Here is a 24,390-nt window from a genome sequence, read left to right as displayed (position 1 = left end):
AGGAAGAAATGTCACCTTACTCCCTGCTCACTGTAAGAATCATAAAGTTGAAAAATGCTCATCAGGCAGATTTTTGTAAGTACCAGATTTTCTTATTGACATTATACAGTTCTCAGATTACTGTATCCACCCTGGCCTGTGCTAGACACTGGACAAATGCAAAACACAGAAGTCATACGAGCTAAGAAATCACAGTCAAAGCTGATTTCTGCCACAGAATATCTACTTACAATTTCAGAGGTTTGGGTTTTTTTTTTAAGAAATCAGCAACAGGTCAATGCTAGGTAGGCTATTGACTAAATCTTTAAGATTTCATTAGTCAGCAAAGCACAGAATTATACGTTACTCATCTGACAAGTTGGCTATTTCAGAGGTGTGAAAATATCTTAACACCAGTTTTAATAACCAGGTATTTATATCCCATGTCTATAACAAATACATAGAATACAGAGCTGAAACCCTTAGACATCAGTCGCTCTTAATTCTTTGCTGTAAAAAGCCCTGCCACATCTCAGTTTAGTGAGGTGTATAGTGCATATGTCCTGAGCATTATGACATCAGCCACATTGTTATGGATGTTTCTGACTCTTGTACCCCACTAAAAGATGTATAACAGAAATCTCTGGGGGACTGTAGTATATGGTATGTTACTGCTTACATGCCAAGTGTTCTGAAAATGTGTGATACTTGGCCGGCCCTTACCTGCTGCTCCACTTTCACAGAGGTTTTTCTTTAGAGAATTTTCTTGTGCCATTCCTACATGTGCCTCATGAACTTGGCACGTCACTGGTAACTACAGTTTTGCATATCCCTTTACTATACTGTTCGTCTTTCTCTTGCTGTGCATTTTCTTTCCTTTTTGGGAGATCATGCTGAAGTTTGCTGAAGTTCACTAACACCGTAGCCTCTCCACTGACCAACGTCTCACATAACATGTTACCTCATTCCTCTGTCTTCCCACTTTTTAGTATTTTTAGTACAGCCAAAGGATCCATCAGACTGAAAAGTCATCTATAATTGCATTTTGCACAGAGCAAGTGTCAATTCTTCAGCTATGGTACTCCAAAATGTGGTAGTTTTGGTGCAGGTACAAAAGCTGTCAGAGGAAATAGCTTTACATCGCATGTTAAGGACTCTCTCAGTTTGTCTTGATGCAGATTGCGTTGATACACTCCCTGAAGTTAGAAACTCAGACAATATCTATGACAGGCAAACTTTTCCAAAGAAATAAGATGAGGTGCCCTGTGCTGTTGGTAAACCAGCAGCTCTGCTCCGGATTACTTTGGCCTGGAAACCCTAACAGTTTTTGCTTCAGAAGACTACTTTGGACTAGACTCTTCACTAGCAGACAGGCAGACCAGATTCTGACAAATCGCTGCTCTAAAGGTCCATCTTTCCATAAGGAAGCAAGTCATCAGACAGACTTTGAGGAAGGTTAAGGACACGGCAGGAAACCTTCTTGTTTTCTCCAAGTGAGCACTACTTGACTTCCACTAGATAATTCAGAGATGGCGACATTTTTACCCTAAACGCTACCATTTGTTTTTTTCATCATTTTCTAATGGAAGAGCATTCAACAAAGAAACTTTCTCACTATCTCTTTGTATCCCACCCTCTTTGGTGTTTCAAGAACATGGATGTCACCATTGTCAATTTTCCAACCAAATGGAGAGAATTGTTCAGTTCACATGGTCTGTAATACTGGGTTGCAGAGAATAGAAGAAATGTCATAGGATAGCAAAGATCAAATAAGTTCTATTCTTTTTCACAGCTATGAAACACTGTATGTATGTGCAAGACCTCATCTTCATTCCTTTGAAGTGCTGATTTAATTTCTTTTAGTATCACCTTTGATCTAGAATGGAAATTGAACGACAAGATAAGAACCATGATTCACCAGCTTATGCAAAGGGATTGCACAAAGTAAAATGACGCTGCATTCTCAGAAAATAGTGTTACTGTTGTGACCTTGTCCTCCATCCTGAGGACAGTGGGATTTCAGAGAAAGTCTTGCACAACGAGATGCAGACATTTAGAAAATTCCCATTATCACTGAAATGTACATCTCAAGTAGGGATCAAGATGTGTGGGCTCAGTTTTTAGCTCCACCAACAGACTTCTTGTATAAGTTTAGGGAAGTCATCCAAACACTCTGTGCCTCTGCTGCCCTTTCTACAAAACATGGATAACAGAATATTTTCTCCCACACATTTTCTCTCTCTTGTATATTTAGATGATGTGCTCATTTTGAAAGAGATTACTGCTTATTATGTGTAGAGGGATCCTAATTTAAGATGTGAGGTAAGTCCTAGAAACAGTGAGAAGTATCTTCAGATTCTTTGGTTAATTACTGGTAAACAAGATCTGGGGACCAGCAGGTGAACAAAAGGATGTCTTTCTCTCCTTTCGGTTGGTAATTCCCTAGGTACTCTGTGACTTTGGACCTGTTTCTTAAGGATGTCACACCACAATGGAGCACTGTAAACCAGCATGCCCTTGAACAAGGAAGATAAACAAATATTACGTAGCTCTTTGTTGAGTGAGCAGTAATCTGCCTGTGCTCTCAAAGAAGCTGGAGTCTTCCAGGAAAAATAGCGTGTTACCATGTGATTAAAATATTTCAGTACAATGCAAAAAAAGATATCTTGTAATTTTTAAGTGCTTGATTTTGCACTGATATTGATCTCCTTTTAGCTTAATATTTTAACATTTGAAAGTATTTGGAGTATCAGAAAATTAAAATAGCTAACATCTGCTGATAAGAATTAGAAAATTATGTTTCCTGAGCCTTGTCTCAGCAATACGATCTTTTCCCCTGGAAAACTGATTACAAGCAGCTGATACAGGTGCTATCTGACTGTGAGATATCAGTGGAAGGCTGACAATTTTTGTGATAACATATTTCAGATTTTCCTAGATTTTTCATCTTCCAAGTATCAAATCCAGGAACAAGCCACCTTTCCAACCAAATGCAGCAGCTTCTACGACTTGCTTTTTCTGCCCGCATGCTGGCTTCCCATCTTTCTAAGTATGCACAGTTATGTACTTGCTCGAATTTCTGTTCACCTCTGCTTGGCTCCATTTCCCTGATTTTCTCTCCGCTCATTGCAAGTGCAGTCATTCCAAGTCTTTTGGCCTTAGAGTTTTTGTATTTTTCCTTGACTTACTTGCCAAATCCCGGCTTCAGAGAACGTCACTTTCTATATACTTCCACTGACATTCCTCACTATCATGTGCACCCAACTTGATCCTGGGTCTTTTTTAAATATGCACCTCAAGATCCGTGGGATGTGTATTTCACAAGCCTGGGATGGAGTCCCAGCTTATCCTGAAATCTGATGTTACACCTTTGCCTGTAGACAACACATGCTGGTGTGCTTGACAATGATCGCATTTGTTTACACAAAGAAAAAAAAATTAAAACAAAAAGAAAACACCTCACTCCTCCTCAATGAATCAGTTAGCCCTTTTCACATACCTGCTGTCACTCCACCACTTTTGTGGGCTCCTCAATGCTTAGGTAATGTTCAACTCTGACATCTGCTTTGTACTTCATATAACTGGTTTCTGTCTTATCTTATCATGCAAATGCTCTTGACAGACCTGAGCTAATTAATTTCCACTGTATTCCTAACTGACCTTTATACCAATTTGTAATCATGGGTCGGACTCAAACGCACATTTCTGGCACTCCCTAATGTCATGGTGGGCACTAGGGAGGAGGGCACCCAGAGAGGGTCACTTACACTCATCCTGCTTGCCCTGCAGATGCTGAGTGTCATCACCAGGCTCCAATGCTCATTGGCAGCAAGGCTGGGGAGATGGTGGGCATGCTAGAAAGGAAGCAATTCCAGTGAAGTTTATGGGATTCTTACAGGCTGTCATCTGCTTTGCAGTGGTTATTCCCCTTGGTAAAAGAATGACTTGGGTAAAAGAATTACTTTTTTTGTCATTGGTGTGTTCATTTGCTCCTCCTCAGCTGGAGGTTAGTGCCAGAGGCTTTTACAAAAGCTCATGTTTCCTGACTCTATTAATGGCGTCACTTCTAGAGAATTCCCCCACGTGTAGGAGGAATATCTGGCCAGGATGAAGTGATGAGGGAAACAGCGTATTAGCTCCTTTCCTCACTGGTAACACCTCTTCCAGTGATCCTGTTTCCCAAAAGGATGAGAAAGGAGCCAGGCGTTGGGAGAGGAGGATCATGGTGGCACAGGCTCTCCAACACCGTCCAGCTGCTCTCCTTAAACAAATGAGTTTTTGGGTGGCCACACAGAGCTGCACCAAGCTCCCAGCCCAGCCCACTTTCATCATCATTAGCATTTACTTGCTGTTTTAGGCAGCCCCTAAAGCCCACATCTGGAGCTGACACCCTTACCCTGCTCCCGTCGACAGCCAGATGATCACTGAGGGGATCTGCCTCATCTGGCACACCTGAAGCCCAAGCACCGAGAGAGGGGAATTGCCCTGGGGCACTGTGAGTGGAAGCAAACCCCTCCCAGGTCCTCGGGCAACGCCAGTGATGCAGACTTGAAGCGATGTGGCCCTCCCCACTCCAATTTAGTATGATGTGAAAGAGCAAAACTCTCTTGGACTCCACCGGATCTCACATAACCCTCAAGACCTGAGGAAAGAGGTCTCTGTGATGGACTGCTCTCTGAAACTATGGCAGCCTAGGCAGGCCCCAGCTGATACCACGGTACCAAGAGCTGCCCTTTGCTGCTGGAGAACATGTTTGGGCTCATTAAGGCAGCAGGGGTGAAGGCAGGGGTGTCAGGTGTGGCGTGACATACTCAGCCTCACTGGTGCTGGGTGTCTGCAACACTCTGCCGGGACTGCAGGGGTGAATTTGAGCTGTGAGAAATTACTTGCAGTGAGTTTTAGGCTGACAGGTCCTTTCTTCCCAGAGACAGTAACTTCTCTGATAGGTGCTGTCCTGCCAGCTCAAGGGGCTGTGGGTAGGGGGATCCCTGTGATGCAGCTGTCAGATCTGAGGTGGGACAAGGTAAAGTCTTGGGGGGCTTGAAATGTGACTGTGCTTATCAAGTATATTTTCTAACCATAGAAATCAGGTGCATGTGGAAGCTGTCTCAGCTGTGGAGGAAACCTGTTGGTCTCAGTTGGGAGGTCAGAACAATCTTGCCGCTCCCTTTACCCTTCCTTTTGTTTTTGGATCTTCCTTTCATTTTTCATCTTTGGATGAAGCGAGACCTTGTGTATTTATGAAAGAGGAGCTCAGAGCCTTTCTCCTCTCCCAGCTTATGAACTTATTTAGTGGAGGCTCTTATCTGTTAGGAAGAAATGAGTCAGTTCTGGGGTGATACACCTGGAGCCTTTGCAAATCAGAGTGGTTCTCCAGAGACATCAGGGGTTACCTTTGCTACGGAAAATAAATGCAAGCAAATAAGGGAGAATACACCTAGTGCAGGTGATACTCATGGCCCTGCCCCAAGAATGCAAGCAGAGCCGTTGGCACAGGAGGTAGAGTTGACCCAGGGTGCAGAAGCTTCTCTCTGTGACTGCAGCAGGTACTGCACTCACAGGATCTCTGCTCCAGGGAGCAAATCCTACTTTGCCACTCAACTTCAAGGGCTGGACAGGGTGGAGGGCTCATTCACATGGGGACTCTGTCCATTCCGAGTAAAGGACATCACTAATTAAGCACGATAGATCTATGAGCTTCTGCTATTTCCACAAGCAAGCTACAGAGAATAATATTATGCTCACAGATGAGTGTTGCATCTGGATACTTGTAGAGGACCAAGTTCAGTTGAAATCAGCTCTCAGATAGACAGCAGTTGGAGGTAACTTCTTACTATTGTTTGCATCATGCTATGCTGGTGAGGGAAAATGTCCCTGGAGACCATGTCTGATGATTGAGAAATGGGAGTGGTTCTTCTCCTCCTACAGGTGTACTGTAGTAAACTAGGATTCAGGGGGAACCTGTCTGTGCAGGTGGAGAGGGATTCACTAGGAGAAAATTATTTCTTCTGTTTGGTGTTATGAAATGCAGTAACAGGATAGATGGGATTTTACAGCTTACATTCATTGTTCTTAGGAAACTAGTTTTTCTTATATGCTTTGGTTTTCAGTGCTGTAATTTTCTTCTTACTTGTGGTGGAGATGAATGATTTTAGCACATGATGGTTCATTTCAGGAACATGCCAGAGGACAGTACTCTCACAGAGCAGCAAAGAGCTGGCTGTAGTTCTGAATTTCTTGCTTCAGTCCTGGATTTTTAGCTCACCTTTAGCTTGAAGAGAGAGATGAGAAACAGTCCCACCAACATATAAATGCAATTGAATCAGAAGAAGTTAAAAATTGTGAAAGGATGTCAAGGTCGCTTAGCGCTGACTTCCAAAGAGACTACAAGTTCAGATGTCTCAGCATCCACATGGGGTGACATTATGTCATCAGGGAGTGAAGTTGCAAAACATGCACTGAAGTAAGGGCCAGGCATAGCAAGAAATTGCTAATGATGCCCAGCAATTGCATTAAAATTAGAGCATGAAGAAAACGCAAGTATAATTTTTTTGTATAAGCTCCCAGGTAGTAATGAATAAATGGAAAGTTTTTTCAGTAGCTCTCTTGTACACTTTTTCAGGGATAAGAGGGAGCAAAAAAAGCTAGTTAGTCATTCCAAGTGCTCCCATGTGATGAGGGTATCGTAGTCTTCACAGTATCTAGCAGACATCCAACTATCCTGTTACTTTTGATTTGTCCCACTGTTCACCTCATAGCTTAGCCTGGCTTCGAGTGAATTGCCACTTCCACAGAAATACATAAGCTCCGTTAGAGTCACAGCAGGAGATAATGCTCTAGGTAGCCAGAATAATTAATTTTCTGTCATCAAGGGTTAATAACCATTTTCATTTATCATCTGAATCAGACTCAAAACTGATTCTTTTAAGGTTTCTCACAAAGCTAAATTGCCACAGAGACAATTTACGTCCAAGACCTCTCAGGGTCCGAGGGTCACTCTCTGTTGCATCAGCCGCAGTTTCTCCTCCTGCCAAAGTTGCAGAGAGCTGAAACAACGTTGATAAGGAGCAAGATAAGACTCCTGGCTATACGTATTGTTCTATCCACTGGCTAGGACTATAGTTTTTGTAAATGTGTAGGCTTGTGCATAGCTATTTGAATACGCTGCTTATTAAAAATAATGTTGTGATGAACAGCAAATTAATTTTATCCAGCTGTGTGATTTCTATCTTCCTGGTTTGGCCCATGTATATCAAAAAGAACTGGCCATCTCTCACCCATGTTGAAGCTACAGAGCATTTCAATGCCTCCACTTCTTGTGCCGTGCTTCCACTGACAGATACTTTGTGCCTGTTTTTACAGTAAGTCAATCTGATTGCTACGTGAGCCTCTGGTTACCAACCGCTTCAGACGAAAAATTCCACACCAAAACCATCAAAAACTGCAGAAATCCTGTGTGGAATGAAACTTTCTACTTTCGGATACAGAGGAAAGTCAAGGTACACAAACGAAAAACTCTCTTCTTCATTTCATCTCTATGCAGCTTCTTTCAGTTTAGCCCAAATCAGGATGTCTAAGCTTACATAAAACTGCCCTAGCAAGCTGGAGCAAAACAATTTTGGCTTTTGCCGGAATCCACTTCTCTCCTCACAGATAGTTATTATTTGTATATTGGTAATGTGAGTCTGACCTCCTCAGAGAAGGCTGATGGGACCAATGACAGAGCGACAACATGGAGAAACTATGAAATGAAAATATAAATCAACAGTATAAGAGAACAACACTTCTTTCCCTGAGAGGACATGAAATAATGGCATACCAATGCCAGGAAGCTGCTAAATTCTAGCAAGATCATAGAATCATAGAATCATTATGGTTGGAAGAGACCTCAAAGATCATCAAGTCCAACCGTATACCTGATGCCACCATGTCTACTAAACCATGTCTTGAAGTACCACATCTAAACGTTTTTTGAACACCTCCAGGGACGATGACTCCACCACCTCCCTGGGGACCCCGTTCCAATGTCTAACAACTCTAACAGTGAAGAAAAAGATGAAGATCTTTATTCATTTTGCTGCTCATAATTACACTACACAAATACCTATGAATAGGTGGCTGAAAGTGGAAAGCCCAAGGACATAGAAAGGTGGTTATCGATATGAAGTGACCTCTATTGCCCCAGTTGATTAGGGGTAATATAGGACTTCAGCTATCCATATTTCTTCCTAAAAGATCGCTTTTTTGGTGAGAGCTACTTAAAAGCATAAAAGGTGACCCAAGAGAACTCTTAGTTCAGCCTTAATTGACGAGACTAGAAGCTGTTTCTTATAAAGCAGATTACACTCATTTTCTTACTCTTCCTTGTGACACTTTGTTATCAATACTTTCCTATTTCCTCTCCATAAAGCAGGTGCAGAACCTGGAAGAGCTGCAGAATGTCATACTTCTTGAGTACATGCTAATGAATTGGACATTTTTCATTTCTTTTCCTAGAATATTCTGGAAATTACAGTCTCTGATGATGACATCATTCATGATGACAACCATGCAATTGTGCTTTTTGATGTAGCTAAAATCCCCCTTAAAGAGTGTTTACGGCATTCCCACTAAATCCACAGGTAAGAGCTCAGTCAGACATTTGGTACATCTTGACATCTGTTCTCTCCCCTCTGATTAAAGAGGTGTGCTGTCTCTTCTTTCTTTTACCACCAGGACCGGCTTGGTGGCAAAAATCTAACAAAACTTACTAAAATCTTGGAAACTGCACACCAGTGACAAAATAGACAGCCTTCTCAAATTCCTGTCGGTTTACTCTGGCATAGAACGCAGCCAAATTCCCAAGCCCCAGAGCAGATGCAATTTTAGAGAAGCTTTGCACTTTTAATAAACTGACAGCAAATGACAGAGTTTATCTAATCCTCCCAAAGATTATAAAAAGAAAAACAATACAAGGACAGGAAAACGGCCTGTTTCCACAATATTTTACTCAACACTAAGTCTTAGCATACCGTGTTCAGCACATGGAAGCTGGCAGGGAAGAAAGTGTGAAAAATAAAGGTTTACTAAGCACCAAACACCCTTTGTTCTGCTAGTACAATTGAGATCTTCTTTTCCTTGGGGAAGAAAAAGCTGTCTCTGTCCTCTAATGTTGACAATACAAGCACCAAACAGAATATTGTTACGTGTTAAAGCATGAAGGAAACTGTGCTTGCAAAAATGAAGGTCACTTTGCAAACCTCTGCACATGCTAATGAAGACTGCTTTGGGGTTTTTTTCTTTCATTTTCAGAGGAGAGAAAAGCTGGAAGTTGAGTTTGTATTGGAGAGCATGTGAGTAAAACTCCATTATTATGGGAACAGCAGCTTGGAGTGACGCATCAGTGCAGGGAAACCTTCTGTACACCCAGCTATCATCTTAATAGCCAGATTTACCCTTTTTCCAAACTTAATGTGTGCATCAGCAAATCATTCTAAGAAAGGAAAATGCCATGATGTGGAGAATGAGCTCAGAATTTTTAATTCTGTGACTTTCTCTTAAAATTTATATATTACTAACATAGTTCAGAGTTGGTTTTCTGGGGCTGGTAAATCGCACCGTGGTAAGTCTATAGATTTTCTGGAGAGCATTCTCTGGGCAGCTCATGGCTGAAGAGAATGTTGCTGCCCAATCTGTGACATATCTGGGTTATTAAGGCTGTTATAAGCACTCTCCAGGTGCCTTATTGCAATTGAATTGTTTCTGCTAGGTAGTTATGTGGCATCTAGTGAAAAGGGAGCATATGTCTACCAACAATAGGAAGGAGCAAATAAAAAATAATAAAGAGAGAAAAATGTGTCCTGTTCAGGACAGTATCCAGATTATACTGTTTATAAAATACATATTATTTGTTCTTGTTTTCTAGCCGGGGTCCTCCTGAAGCCATCAAGACAAATGGGGCAATAGTGGTAAAATATTGCTTTGTTCTCTTGTGTTCCTTCCCACATCATTCCTTACTTTAGCTGACTATGATGGCAGTGAGGGAACATTGCAAGTCTTCATTCTTTAGCGATACTGTTTCTCTTAGGAACTTTAACTTTGAGGAGGCCAGCATGATCTTAGCGGAGCCTTCAGATTGCTATCATTTTCCCTTGTTTTGTCTGCATCCATTGAAAATTACAATGTGCTTAGCATAGGACCATCTTCCCACGTGACGATGAAATTAATTCTCACTTTCACTGGGTCTGACAGAAGTCTCCGACACAGTTGGCCCCCACATTTAAGCAATGACCCTTCCAATATCTGCCAGCACTGGTGGTGGGACGGCTGGATGACTAATCTGTCCCCATCATGTCTGTTCTAGTGTCGTGAAGTAGCCTGCTTGGAAATTCACTTGGACAGTAGGATGAAAAAGAAGCATTTTGCAGGTAAGTTTATTAATTCTTTAACTGAATATTAGTGTATTAGTGATTTTATCCTCTCTAACAATGCCTAGAATTTATATCATCCAAATATTAAGGCTTTAATTGACCACATCTAAGGCAATTTGTAAAAAATTTGCTGTAGGGAATGCCACCAGTTCTGCAGCAGGTGTAAGTTCAGGGTTCTGACTTCACGTGGAGCCTTGTGCCAGACTAGAAACAACATCAGGTGTTTGTACAGGAGGTACGTAAACCTCTGCTGTAGTACTGTGAAACCCTGCAGAAGCTTACTTCCTTAGGCGCGATAGTCGACAGCCTTAACTTTCCTCAGGATCTCTGACAGTTCGACTTCTGCATATGCACAGAAACACCTCATTTTTTGCAGGGGTTAGCCGCTCAGCAGCTGGCTCCTGCCTGACCCTGATCAAGATCCAGAACTAGAAGTTCCTCTGCCCACATCCCCTGAGGGGCTGGATCTGGTAGGAAATCTCAGAGTGTGGGTAACACACACCTGCAGGATTAGCTGATCTCTTCATATAAATAGGGTCATCTGCTGCAGAGTCAGATCTTACTTTAGAGGACTGAGAACATCTTTTGCTCATTGTTTGACCTGGGATGAGGATGATTTACAATGCAAAGTACCTGGTTGCATTCACTGTGTCATGATGCAACTGCAATAGAAATGCAGCAGTCTAAAATTTAGTGCCTTTCACATCACACTCCCATCCAGCTTCTTGCTCTGCCCATTATAAAGATAAAAGCACTTCTAATGTTTGTGTCTTGGATGACTTTCAGAAGACAGCTTTCCCAATACAAAGGAAGAGGAGAAGGGGTTTGTTCAAAGCTACCTTTTGCTTCTTTTTTTCCTCTTTCTTTCTTTTTTGCAATTAGAAATAACGTTTTGTGTGCATTTTATCTCATTGTTTTAGAGAACGAGCTAATATTTACAGTGAGAGGATCCTTTGAAGAAACCCAGAGAGTTTCTGTGGGCTGTGACTCCCGCTCCCCTCTCCCAGAGCCCACTTTCTTCCACTATGCTAAATATAAGCAACCCTCCCTGGACGTTGCACTCTCAAAGAAGAGGAGACTTCCCACCTTTGTACGTTACCACTGAACATGGTAGACAACATAGACAGTCTTATGATCTGACCTTTACGTGTGAGTAGGCAGCAAGAGGAGAACATTTCTGTCCTAACCAAAAAGCACTCCGTGCTCCTTTTCAGTGTGCTTGTGTGTCATGTGGAGCAAGGAGGAGAAGCGTGCCCCTGACTCTTCCTCTGAAGTCGGTCCCCTCCGAGCGGGAAGTAGTTGGTGAGGTAAGTGTCCAGTGGCCTTGGGGAACCCTTTGCAAGCTTTTAAAAATTGTTGCTGGTTCCCAAGAAGCAGAAACTGAAGACCACCTCTCTTTGTACAGAGCCAGTTGTTTTCTGACTTGGCTCGAATCTAAGGCAATGCATAATGAAGTAAATCATTTAAAGCAAAATGAAATGGGAAATCCAGGGGAGAAGGAGGAAGAAGAAAAATGTCTAAGCTGCTGCTCATGCTTACAGAATCACAGAATTGATTAGGTTGGGAGAGACCTCTGGGATCATTGGTCCAACCTTTGCCCTAACACCACCATGTCAGCTAGACCATGGCACTCAGTGCCACATCCAGTCTTTTCTTAAACACCTCCAGGGATGGTGATTGCACCACCTCCCTGCGCAGCCCATTCCAATGCCTAATGACCCTTTCTGTGGAGAAAACCCTCCTCATTTCTAGCTTGAACTTCCCCGGGTGCAGTTTCAGACTATGCCCTCTTGTCCTGTCACGAGTTGCCTGGGAGAAGAGCCCAACCCCCACCTCACTACACCCTCCTTTCAGGTCGTTGTAGAGAGCGATCAGGTCTCCCCTCAGCCTCCTCTTCTCCAGACTAAACAACCCCAGCTCCCTCAGCCGCTCCCCATCAGACTTGTGCTCCAGACCCTTCACCACCTTCGTTGCCCTTCTCTGGACTCGCTCCAGCACCTCAAGGTCTGTCTGGTGGTGAGGGGCCCAGGACTGGACACAGTACACAAGGTGCGGCCTCACCAGTGCCCAGTACAGGGGGACGATCGCTGCCCTCGCCCTGCTGGCCACGCTATTCCTGATACAGGCCAGGACGCCATTGGCCTTCTTGGCCACCTGAGTACACTGTTGGCTCATGTTCAGCTGACTGTCAACCAGCACCCTCAGGTCTTTTTCTGCTTGTTCCTTCTATCGTCCGTGTCCTTAGCCAAGCTGGAGGTCACTGGGTGCCACTGGGACAGAGGGGTGAGACTGCTGCCTGGCACATTGCCATGAGAGGGAAACCCATGCCACACTTATGGGGTGCTCAGCCTCTTTGGCTTCTCCTTGTGTCTCACATTGTCGTGTGAGAGACTTTAGTTTCAAGACCCGTGTGTAATGGTGGACCCTTCCATGGATGTGAGGTGTAGCAGTGCAGCTCTTTGGCTATTTATTTGTGTAGCTAAGTAGTATCAGCACAAGCTACACCTGAATTTCACAACAGAGAGAAGATGCAGACTATAGATGATAATACCAAAGTCTTCATTTCTTAAATTGGTGCACTTCTCTGGGTACTAATGAAACATTGAGAGGAGTGTCTATCTCCCAATCTCAGTCTACTGAGGTTCAGAGCTTTGTAGATGTAATGATGACCCAAAAGAGCTATGTCTCATTCTGAGTGGGAGAAAAGGACTGTTTTAAACAAAATATCAATATTCATAATTTTACCTTTTTAATTTTCAGCACAGAAAATTTGATTTGCGCTTTAAGGTGAAAAAATGGTAAGATATCTTATTTATCTTCCTTCTGTGTTTACCCCCTCAGTTCTTTCAATTTGGATAGTTATTAATTAAGTTCCAATCCCTTTGTTACTGCCTGTGTCCTGAACGCTGGCTCATCCTCATTTCACGCTATAAAATAAAATGGACTCAGTACACAATACAAAGATTTTCAGGGCTGTGAGTTTATGCAATGGGACTATACAGTGAGTTAAGAAAAGGTTTTATAAAGAACACACCAATTTTCCATTGATACTTTGCTGCAATCAATATTATGTGCTAAGGGCCACTGTAGACTCTCTTTGATACCTCTACAAATTATTGCCAAATGCAGATTTTCAATAAAAGCAGCATTTCAAATCTAACTGAAATAAACCTTTCTGTTTCCTGAGGTCAGAGAAAAAAACCTGAAAGACCAAAGTGAGAGTGCCTGGCCACCCCAGGATATGAAAAAATTGAAATAATACATGTACCTGCATTTATGTTTTAATGCCTACTAAAGAGATACATGCCAATTAACTCAGTCAAGTGACTGCTTATTTCTAAACCAAGGAAACATACTGTGTATTTTGAGATACGGTTAAGGCCTTAGTAAAATTTATAAGATGAATATGTTACGTTATGTAACATATTGTAAGGGAAGTTTTCTTCCTTTACAAAAGGAACTGCATCTTCTATTATGCTGTTTATTTTCAGTAAATATGCTGTGAGATATACGTACAGTTTACAGCTGTTATTTAAGAACTTCTTCCTTACCACACTTAAGAAAGATTTTCTTAGCAGCTTCCAAACTGCAACTGTAGTTATATACGGATATATAAATATCCATAAATGAGTATATACACACACAAAAAAAATCCAAACGTGAAAGTCCACAACTCCAGTCCAGGATTCACAGATATCAGTGGAAGTTTACACAACTTTTGAAGGTGCGTTTGAAAGCCACCTTTAAAACACTGCCCTCGGCAGGCTTTTGGCTTTATGTCTGAAAGGGAACAGTTCTGTTACCTGTAGTTAAATTTAATTTCAGGCATCTTCATCAAGGAGAAAAAGAAACTCTCTCAGTCCAGAGGAAGACGCACTGCTGTTCTCTAGGAACAAACTAAAGCATTTCGTCTCTTCCTGCTTTGCTTTTGCTTCACCTGATGGTGAAGGCATGTCTATTAATGAAGGAGAAGAAATTAAAATGCTGAATTAGACTATAAACATGATGTGAGATACCTGATCCTCTCTTCCAGGCAGGAAGACCTAGACATACGCCTGGGGTATGACCTGTGTGCCCAGGAACAGGATTTCATTCGCAAGAGGAAGAAAGTCGTTGCAGCCACTCTGAAGGACATTCTCCAGCTGGAGGAGGACTTGCAGGATGATGAGGTATCTGAGACATAATTATTCTCTGCTTTCTCCACAGCTGAGTCTCAAAATGTAGCATTTGTGTTCAATTCTCTTTTTCCTGGAAACAGTGTAAAGTTTCATGTGCAAGCTATGGCTGACTTCTTTTCTCTATTCTGGGGAAGGAAAGAGCATTCATAGGAAACATTACAAAAACCCATAGCCCTGTTGCTACAGAAGCAAGCTTTGTGTTGAGTAGCAGTCTGCACAGTAATGCAGAGAAGGCCTAGGTGCTCTCAGGACCAAAGCCAAAGCCTCTTTTAGGCCTCACAGTTGTCTCAGCCAGATCTAAACCATTGATTTTCCCTAACAGTTCAAACCGGACTTTATTTTGGTGTGCCTTTTGTGCCGGCATTTAGGCTCCCATTGTGTGAGCACAGCACGCTGCCAGTCTGACTTCATCATCTGCTGCAGCCAGAGTGTGCGCTTGCTTGACAAATGGAAATGATAACAGGGGGTCCAAGGCAAGGAAAAATCAGGTTTCTTTTTTTTAATTATACTCCCATGATGGCAGTGTGAAGCCTGAACTCAGATGCAGAGATGACAATTTTTCCTCATTTTGCCCTAAACTGAGCTTAGCAGTTTTTTTGCACAGCTGGACCTTTCACACACAAGACCTTGCCTTTAAATGGCAGCAGTAAGCTGTGGGCCACTTCCTTCCCCTCAGATGCAGAGGCACCCATATTTCCCTGCAGAATAATCTCCTTGGAGTCTCCTGATGATTTGCACAGGAGATGAATTCACGCCAATGCATGGTAGCTATCTTTACTGCTAATGGAGCCGATTCATATTTACAGATTAATTCTTCTTCTAAGACTACCAGACCCTGGATTCCTGTATCATCACAGAAAGAAATAATTGCAGCTCACTTGCATGCCTAGTATTGTATATACGTAAATGGTAGGTGGAGTGAGTATGGTTTCTCATTCCCTCCAGCAACTGTAAAAGGGGACCAGCCTCCAGTGTCAGGGGATTGGAACTGGTCTGTGCTCTTAAACCCATCAGTCATGATACACCTAGTATGGCCTGTGAAATAACTTTACAATAGTAGAAATTGGCTTTAGCAACCCTCAGTAACAGAGATGTTACTACTATTCACATGGAAACTGTGAGACAGCAACCTATGTTTTCTGGTCTATTGTATCTGACAAAAATCTGGTTCAGAAGGCAGGAGGTACCATTCCTCTACTTTTTTGCTGGTCTATGTTACTGGTTTTGCAACAGAGCACTGAAAACATGATATTTGAGATGATGGATTTCATGTCCTGATGCACAGCTGCTTGACAGAGGAAACGTGAAGTATTTCTTACTGCTTCTATGCCCCATTATTAATTCCGGTTCTTCTTCTCCTTGCAGACTGGTGGCATGCAGCATCTTTATTACTTTACCAGTGACATAACTTTACCTTTTCTAACCAAAGATGTCTCTCTCCCTTCTCAGACCATGTCACTAAATGCATGTATTTTGGGATTGAACAGGTACCCGTGGTGGCAATCATGACAACGGGCGGTGGAACCAGAGCTCTGACAGCCATGTACGCTCACCTTCTCAGTGTGCAGGAGCTGAATATCTTGGACTGTGTCTCATACATCACTGGTTTATCTGGCACAACATGGTAAGACCAAGATAAGCAAAGTCTTCACAGGAACTTTCCGTATGCGATGTCAAGAAGTGATCAAGAGTTGTATCATCTTTACTATCAAGAAAGGGCTTTCTTTTTCTACTGTGGTTTTTTCTTGTTTCCTTCAGTGGAATTTGGAAATTCCACATTTGGAATTAATTCAGTCCTGATTAAATATGTGGATGGTACCACACACACATGTGCTTTTTTGTGTAAATGAAGGCATGACACATGAACCTCCATAACTTCCCAAAGTTCTGCTTCAGAACTCACACTTTTCCTTGTGTTTTTTTGGTGTTTTGTTTTGTTTGTTTGTTTTTTTTCAGGACCATGTCAAACTTGTATAAAGATCCTTACTGGACCCAAAAGGATCTTAAGGAAACACTCAATGATGTCCGAAAGCATGTGCTCAAAAATAAGTTCTTTACTTGTTTTGCCCTCGATCGTCTGAAATACTATTTGAAAGAGTTGTGCCAGAGGGAACAGGAAGGACATCAGATATGTTTTACAGATCTATGGGGACTCATCATTGAAGCGATGTTACATGAAAAGGTACAATAGCAGCACCTTTCTCTTCTAATTTGAGTATTTAGTGAATATAGCTATGAGGGCAGACAGTAAATCAAAAAAATAGTTGAGATTGGAAGGGACCTCTGGAAGTCATCTTGTCCAACAGCCCTGCTCAAGCAGGATCAGCTAGAGCCAGCTGCCCTGAACCATGGGCTTTTGAATATCTCCACAGGTGAAGGCTTCACAAGTTCTCTGGGCAACATATGCCAGTGTTTGACCATGCTTACAGAATAGGGTTTTTTTGCTTGCTTGCTTGCTTGTTTGTTTTTCAGTTAGATGCCTAAAGCATGTGCCTTGGCAGTATCATTCTTTGTGTTTGTTGGCTGCATTATGCAGATTTTAACATCACACCTGGTACAGAAAGGGTGGGACTAAAGAAAAATAATAGGAAACTTATAGTATGAACAACTTTAAAATTAATTCACATGTAAATATTTAAACAAAAATCCTGCTGTTCTTTTAAAAGAGCTGCACAGTGTGACAAGGCAAAGAAAAATCACAAACCCAAAGACAGTGTCTCCGAGTTGTTAATGGGATTGCATCGCCCCATAAGCATTTCTACCAAAAGGCAATCTTAAGGCTCTATTTTAGTATTTGTGAATATTTCCTTCCTAATAGGCCATTTATACTTAAGAAAGAGAAAACACTCCCCCTCGTAATATGATTAACCCCACGTGCATCCAAATTTCTACTGCCTGAGCACAGCACAGTGGTAGAGACTCCCTGGTTAATGGGATTGCATCGCCCCATAAGCATTTCTACCAAAAGGCAATCTTAAGGCTCTATTTTAGTATTTGTGAATATTTCCTTCCTAATAGGCCATTTATACTTAAGAAAGAGAAAACACTCCCCCTCATAATATGATTAACCCCACGTGCATCCAAATTTCTACTGCCTGAGCACAGCACAGTGGTAGAGACTCCCTGGGGATGGGCTCGGCAGAGACCTGTGGGTGTCCCTGCAGGGCCACAGCCCTGTCCCAAGGGAAGCCTGGTGGCACAGCCATCCTTCTAAGGGCTGCCCCAATGAGGAGGAGCACTCGCAGCTCCCCTTCGAGGAGGATCTGAACTCAGCACCCTCTCAAACCTGGATATTGCTCCCAAACCGATCTGCCCTTTCCACCCTGTCGGAGTTCACAAGATGCTCTGCAGCAGAAGCAGTAAGGGTCAAGGTTCGCTGAACACTAACTCTGTCTGAGCCTTGGCTCTGTCACGGGTCAGAGGAAAAGATGATTTTCTGGGCAGTCAGGGAAGGAGTTGCTTTTTCTGAGTGAAATATTTCCTGCCAAGAGTGCTTTTCAAATATTTCTAGACATTTTTCTGAAATAAATAATGTGAATAACAACATTTTCTTCCTACCATTGAAATCTCATATTTTTTTCAGCATATGAACTTAACTTAGGACGATTTGTGTGCTGAAGTGCTGGGGCAGGGGAGGAGCAGAGATAGGGATGACAACACCTCTCTGAACTAAACTGGTGGGGAGCATCCTAGTTGGAGTCTGGTATGCACTGTGTTGTCAGAGCCCAGGCTTAGATGAAGTGGGAGGCTCTTTGTGTCATCTAAATGTCCTCAGCTACTGTCCTTCTTCAAAACAGGAGAACTCCCATAAACTCACAGATCAGCAACAGGCACTAAATCAGGGTCAGAATCCCCTGCCCATCTACCTCTCTCTCAATGTGAAGGATAAAATCAGCGACCAGGATTTTAGAGGTAATAATACTGCAGAACTGCATTTAACATTTAATCCCAATAGCAGGCAATATAGGATTAGGTAAAGAAATCAGTTCAATGCACAAATAGTCTAAAAGGCCAATCCACTATAGAGCAGAAATGTAATAGTTAAATTTTTGAAGGCCTTAGTATACTCAGCTATATTCAGGATCAAATGCAGGATGATGGAGGACATTGTCACGAAATTACCTGCTATGCATTTCTGTAGACAGCTTCAGAAATCTGAAGTTTGTAGAGAAATTTAGATGGAAGAGGACAATTCACTGTTCATGTTCACCACTGTGAAATGTAGAGTGAATAAAATGTCTGCTTGCAATGTGTGTTAGTTAGAAACCAGTCTGCCTTAACCTGGCTGATATCATATGTTTTATTCAACTAATTTGTGCCTCTGCTGCTATAATCAGTCTGTCGTCTGCTTTCTTTCAGAATGGGTGGAATTCACCCCTTACGAGGTAGGATTCCCAAAATATGGTGCCTTCATTCGTGCAGAAGATTTTGGTAGTGAGTTCTTCATGGGTCGCCTGATGAAGAAAATCCCAGAATCCAGAATCTGCTTTTTGGAAGGTGATTTGTTGCTCCAGGGAAATGTAATGTAATGCAATATAACCTGCTTCTGTGCAAACTCTTCTGAAATGAAGCAGTTAGTGACCTGTTATCAGTTCTAATATTTTACCATATACTGCTCCTGGCAGATAAAAAAATATACTATCTGCAGGATTTTTTTATTTTCTCTGCAATTTTATTCAGCTAAACAGATTTATTTTATTTCATATGTGGTTATGCTTACCGGCGTGAGGTCTTCGCAATACTTCTGTGTCTTTGTCAGCAACAGAAGTTGTGTAACATTGCTGCTAAGTTAAATCATCAGTCTCTTCTGCAACCCAAGTCTCTAAAATACAACCTTTTATCTACAATGTTCCTGACGCAGCTAACTCTGATTAATCCTCCAGGATAACACTTCCATTTCAGGGTGCAGATAGGTCATAATATTTACCATTTTTCCCTCTTGCATAAGAACAGTAAAAGCAGTAAGGAAATCTTTTTTTTTTCCCTTTGTGAAAGCAATCTCTTGCCTCATTGTTCTTACTACTTCCACCAATTGCATAAAGGAAGTTTCAGGGGGGTTTTAGGAAGTTAAAACATTTTGCTTGTATGGAGATTTCACTACAGCTAGATGTGAGGTGTAAGGAAGCAAATCCAAATCTCGCCGTCCCCAGCTGCAGTGTCAAACAAGCTATCCAGGTCTCCCCTTCTGTGGTCAGAAATACCAGCAGCTCACCACCCCCCTTCCTACATTTCCCACCTCGGCACTTTCTTCCTCCCTTCTCTAGAGTGATGCTGGGACAATTCTGCCTCTGTTCCCTGCCAACGATCCAGAGTCCCCTCATTCAGGCAGTGTTACTTATTCCAGTGACACAGTTATTCGAAAGGTTTTCAGCAAATTCCTTTGCCCCCCTCCCAGCCCCTGAAGAGAGCAGGGACTGACTCCAAAGGTCCTGCAGCTCTTTCCTGCATGGCCGAGCCCAACACACTGACCACAAGCTGGCATTGCTGGGTCAGGCGATGGCCAGGCTGCTCAGGTCCAGCCTCTTCTATCCATCACTCAGGTCCTCCCAAGGGCGTCAGGTTTAGTTCTGCAGTTTGGAGGGTTCAGGAAAGCAGAGTTGCACACCCGGCACATCTAACCATACCAGGTAAGGGTGTTTTATCAGCCTGAAAGCCTGCAGATAGGTGGCAGTCAGGACTGCCATCAACTTTGCTACATCTGTCAGTAGAGGAACTTGAAAATGTAACCCAGATATGCCCTAAACCCTAAAACATCAGAAGACAAATCGAAAGACTCATACATCTATACTTTCTATTTTCAAATCTTTTAAGTCAGTTTCCTCATTCTAAGGGACATTAGTGTATGAATTTTGAGTGTTTTGTGGTTGACAGTCCTGCATGATAACTGCATACCTGTAACAGGATTATGCTAGAAATAAGTAAAATCTTTAGAATTACAAATGCTGGGAACTTAGGGAATAACAAATGTTGACGACAGATGGAAAATATTAAGATGAACTTGACAAAATGTCATTTGCCACATAACAAAAATGAATGTGTTCAGGAGATATGCAGAAAATACTACCAGCCCTCTTAATATATGTCAATAAATTAGATTCTTTATACACAGTATGGATTCCTATACCAGTTTATAAAGACAGTCCCTTTTATTTTGTGCACTAAGATAATGTAATGAATAAAATTTGCTAGAGAATGCAAAAGGTACTGAAGGTCATTGTGAATGAAAATGCTGCCTGGTCTTTACCTGTTTACTTTTTGTCAAACATGTCCTATGCCACAGGGATCTGGAGCAGTGTATTTTCCTTGAATCTTATGGATGCTTGGTATATATCTGTTCATTCAGAAGACTTCTGGCACAAATGGACCCAAGACAAAGTTACTGACATAGGTAGGTTATTCTTATGCCATTATGTTATTTTATTTTATCTTTTTTTTCTTTCTTTCTTTTTTATTTTAACCCTCTGTGCTGCTATTCTCTGACTCAATTTTTCAAAGCCGTTTTGGAATTCCACTTCAGGGATTCCTGTAAGTCACACAGAGACCAGGAGGAAATTCATGTTGTGTATTATAGCATGGCAATCATTTCAGTTGTGTGAGAAAAGAATCCTTGAGAACTGTCACAGGGAAAAAAAAGAGACAATGGCCTTCATATGAGCCATTTTCAGACCACTGAGTAAAGAGTAAAACTGGAGAAAAATATCCCTGTAGAGTAAGAGAGGCTGAAAGCCTTCCCTAGCAATCCACAGTCTTCCAGTTCTCTTGGAAGTTGGAGTATGGCATACGGCTTCACAGAAACAAGTGCAAACACCATCCTTGCTTCTCTGGAGTCTACAAAGCATGGATACAAACTTCAGTACTGTCAGAAGTCATTCCAAACTAGTCATCAGGATGAGATTTGCAAAACACGCTACCAAATTAAGAAAGATCTGCAGGGTGGGCTTTCAAGGATAAATACACAAGACAGCTACTACAGAGAAAAAAGATGAGAAGGAAGAGAAAGGTAGCAAAAAGGGTGATTTCTTTTATCTTCCTGCACTTGTAGGGGGTAGTTTCTGGTTAAATCAAGGAGCTTGCATTTGCTAGTGAGGAACATTAATTATGTTTGTGTGGCTGAGAGATTGTGATTGCGTGGTTTGTTACGTGTGTGGCTGAGAGAGAAGCTGTAACACAGAGTAGCAAAGGAAGACAGAGTAAGTGCAAGATATTGTAGTGAATAAAATCATAGAAAAGCAAAGAAATTTACAGTAGGTGAGACGGACTCTTGCAGTACAAACAAAGCCTTTACCACTGTGGAGTGAGAAGAAGAAATGGATTTTTCAAAGCTTAGCTGAAAAACTGTAAGATTTGTGGAGATCCTGGAAATAAAAAGAGAAAGAAGTCCAAGTTTTGCCAAACATGTTAAAACAAATTATGATTGTACAGGTTGACATCAACAATGAAACCACATACAAGAACTGTTATTCTTCCTTCTGCAGATGATGAAACCCTATTCCCTAAAAGACCAAATGAGCTGGATACTCGAGTGGTCTGTCCCACTGACAGCTTTTCAGACGTTTTCCGAGATGTTGCCATGTTACGTCCAGCAGCTTCAGAAATCCATAACTTCCTGAAGGGCCTCCAGATGAACAACAACTACCTAGGGAGCAAGTTTTCCAAATGGAAAGGTATAGTAATAGCACCCTGCTTTTAGTTGTACTTTAAACCTTCCTTGTGAAAAAGAAACAATGCTTAAGAGATTATCACACCAACTGCCTTTTTGTTCTGTTCCCATCGTCTGAGAATATTCGAAACTGTCTGTCACTGAAAGCTGAAATTAGGTAGCAGGAGAGGCTTCAAAAACAAGTTCTTAAAGATTTCATGAAGTCTGGCAACTGATAGATGAGAAAGATCCTGATTAGTCAACCAGCATATGTCTGCTGATGTGCCAGCCAGCCTGCACGCTTGTGGCACGGCACTGGTGCCATCATACGCTGTCTCTTGCTCGGCCAGTACTCAAGGGATGTGGGAGGGAGCTCTGTTTCATGTTACCTTTTTACTTGTAAGTAAGATATAACCTTTGTAACAGGTTACCCAGTTTGGGAATTTGTGTTCAGTTTGGTACCAGATCTTCCGTGTACCTTAGTAGCTGTCTGCCTGTTCTCAGAGTGCAAAGCACCGAGCGTCTTTAGCCTCTAGCGCGTTGAGACAGCAAGGTGTCATTTTAATTTTTTCCATATTAAAAGAAAAAACAAACAAACAAACAAAAAAAAACCCCAAAACAACCTGATGAGTCACACACTAAACAAGGAGATGGAATTAATTCTATTCTCCTGAGCCCCAAGTTAATCCCTCTTAATTAGAGGAAAGCCAAAGAAATTGCAGAGTAAATAGTGAAAAGAGGAAGCCAAATGAGGAACTGAGAAACAACTGAACTGGAGCGATCAGCTATATAGGTAGGTCTAAGACCCAAGAAAAGCTGAATTCTCTTTTTGTTAACAATGGACTTTCCTCAGTACCTCTCTTGCATTGAGCACCTCCTCTGGAAAAAAAAACCAAATGCTTCTTTTCTAGACTGTGAGCTTGACTCTCAGCCCAACCACCTGACAGCAGCAACAGACTACCTCATCCTGATTGATACTGCATTTGCCTTTGCTACCAGTTACCCACCCCTTATGAGACCGGAAAGGAAAGTGGATGTCATTTTGCATTTCAACTACAGCTCAGGTTCCCAGACAAGGGTAAGCCTTGTACACTCTTCTTTACTGATTTCTCTGTTTCATCACTGAGTTCCAAGAATGGCTGATCTTCTACTCACAGCAACTTTTTTTCCCCAGTATCTTGGAAGTGTAAATAAGCCAACAGTTTACCAGGGTCACATATCTGTATTGAACAGTACAAGTGTTATCAGGAAGTAAGAATTTAGTAAACTGAATCTGCACATGTGTAAATGTGTTTTAGTTGATTTGAAGGCAGTCAGATGTGGAATGAATGAAGCTAAATGCATTTAAAAATTGTCTAAGACTTCTCAGTGCAACCATAGATGCTCTTATGCATGGGAAAATGTACATTCAGGAGAATACAACTGTAACAGTAGAAGGGTTTGATGCAAAAGACCATATATGCAAATAAATGCAAGAACAGTGTGTATTTAGGAACTTCAAATTCCTTAGGAATAAAAAGTTCTAAAGGCAGCATTTTTAATATCCAAATCTGGGATGTAGATTTTCAAAAGGCATGTGGACACAGTTCCATCCCACTTAACTCTGGTCTTCCAAGTCTTGGCTCCATATACAGTCTACACCTAAGCTGGGTACATCCCATAATCTGTCAGAATTTGGCCTTTACCCCACAGACATTCCCAGTGAAACTGGGTTTTGGTCAAATTCAAAGTGCTTCCTATATGTTCTGATGTTGTCTTTCGTTTTGTTTTCCTATTGTGGCAACCAGCCCCTGAAAGAAGCCTCTAAATACTTTGCAAGACAGGGATTTCCTTTCCCTAGAAACGTGCCTGATGATCAGGAAACCCCAGATCTGAAGGAATGCTACATTGTTGGTGACAAGGAGAGCCCAGAAACACCTATTGTGATATTTTTCCCTCTAGTAAATGACACCTTCAGGGACTACAAAGCACCAGGTAAGTTTACAGTTACACATCACATTAACAGAGGCAGCTGCTGTCTTCTTTCCCTTTTTTTACTGTGCAGTATCTGTTCTTCAGATCATGTTGAAGACACACACTCCAACTCTCTTTTCTTAGTTCTGAACCATATCAAGAAGCTTAAATGTGTAATTTTTCCTGGACAGTACAGCAGCAGCTAGGATTAGCCTTTGGCACACATGCCCCT

General features: G+C 41.9%; 1 pseudogene; it reads left to right on the top strand.

Moving 5' to 3' along the window:
- Positions 1-24,179, top strand: part of LOC104158052 — a 32,048-nt pseudogene extending 7,869 nt beyond the window's left edge.
- The last annotated feature ends 211 nt before the right edge of the window (positions 24,180-24,390 follow it).

The sequence above is a fragment of the Cariama cristata genome, unplaced genomic scaffold (assembly GCF_000690535.1).
Source record: "Cariama cristata isolate BGI_N322 unplaced genomic scaffold, ASM69053v1 scaffold6742, whole genome shotgun sequence".
In the NCBI taxonomy this organism is placed as follows: domain Eukaryota; kingdom Metazoa; phylum Chordata; class Aves; order Cariamiformes; family Cariamidae; genus Cariama; species Cariama cristata.
Note: the sequence above shows the minus strand (reverse complement) of the source record. Positions and strands in the feature narration are given on the sequence as shown.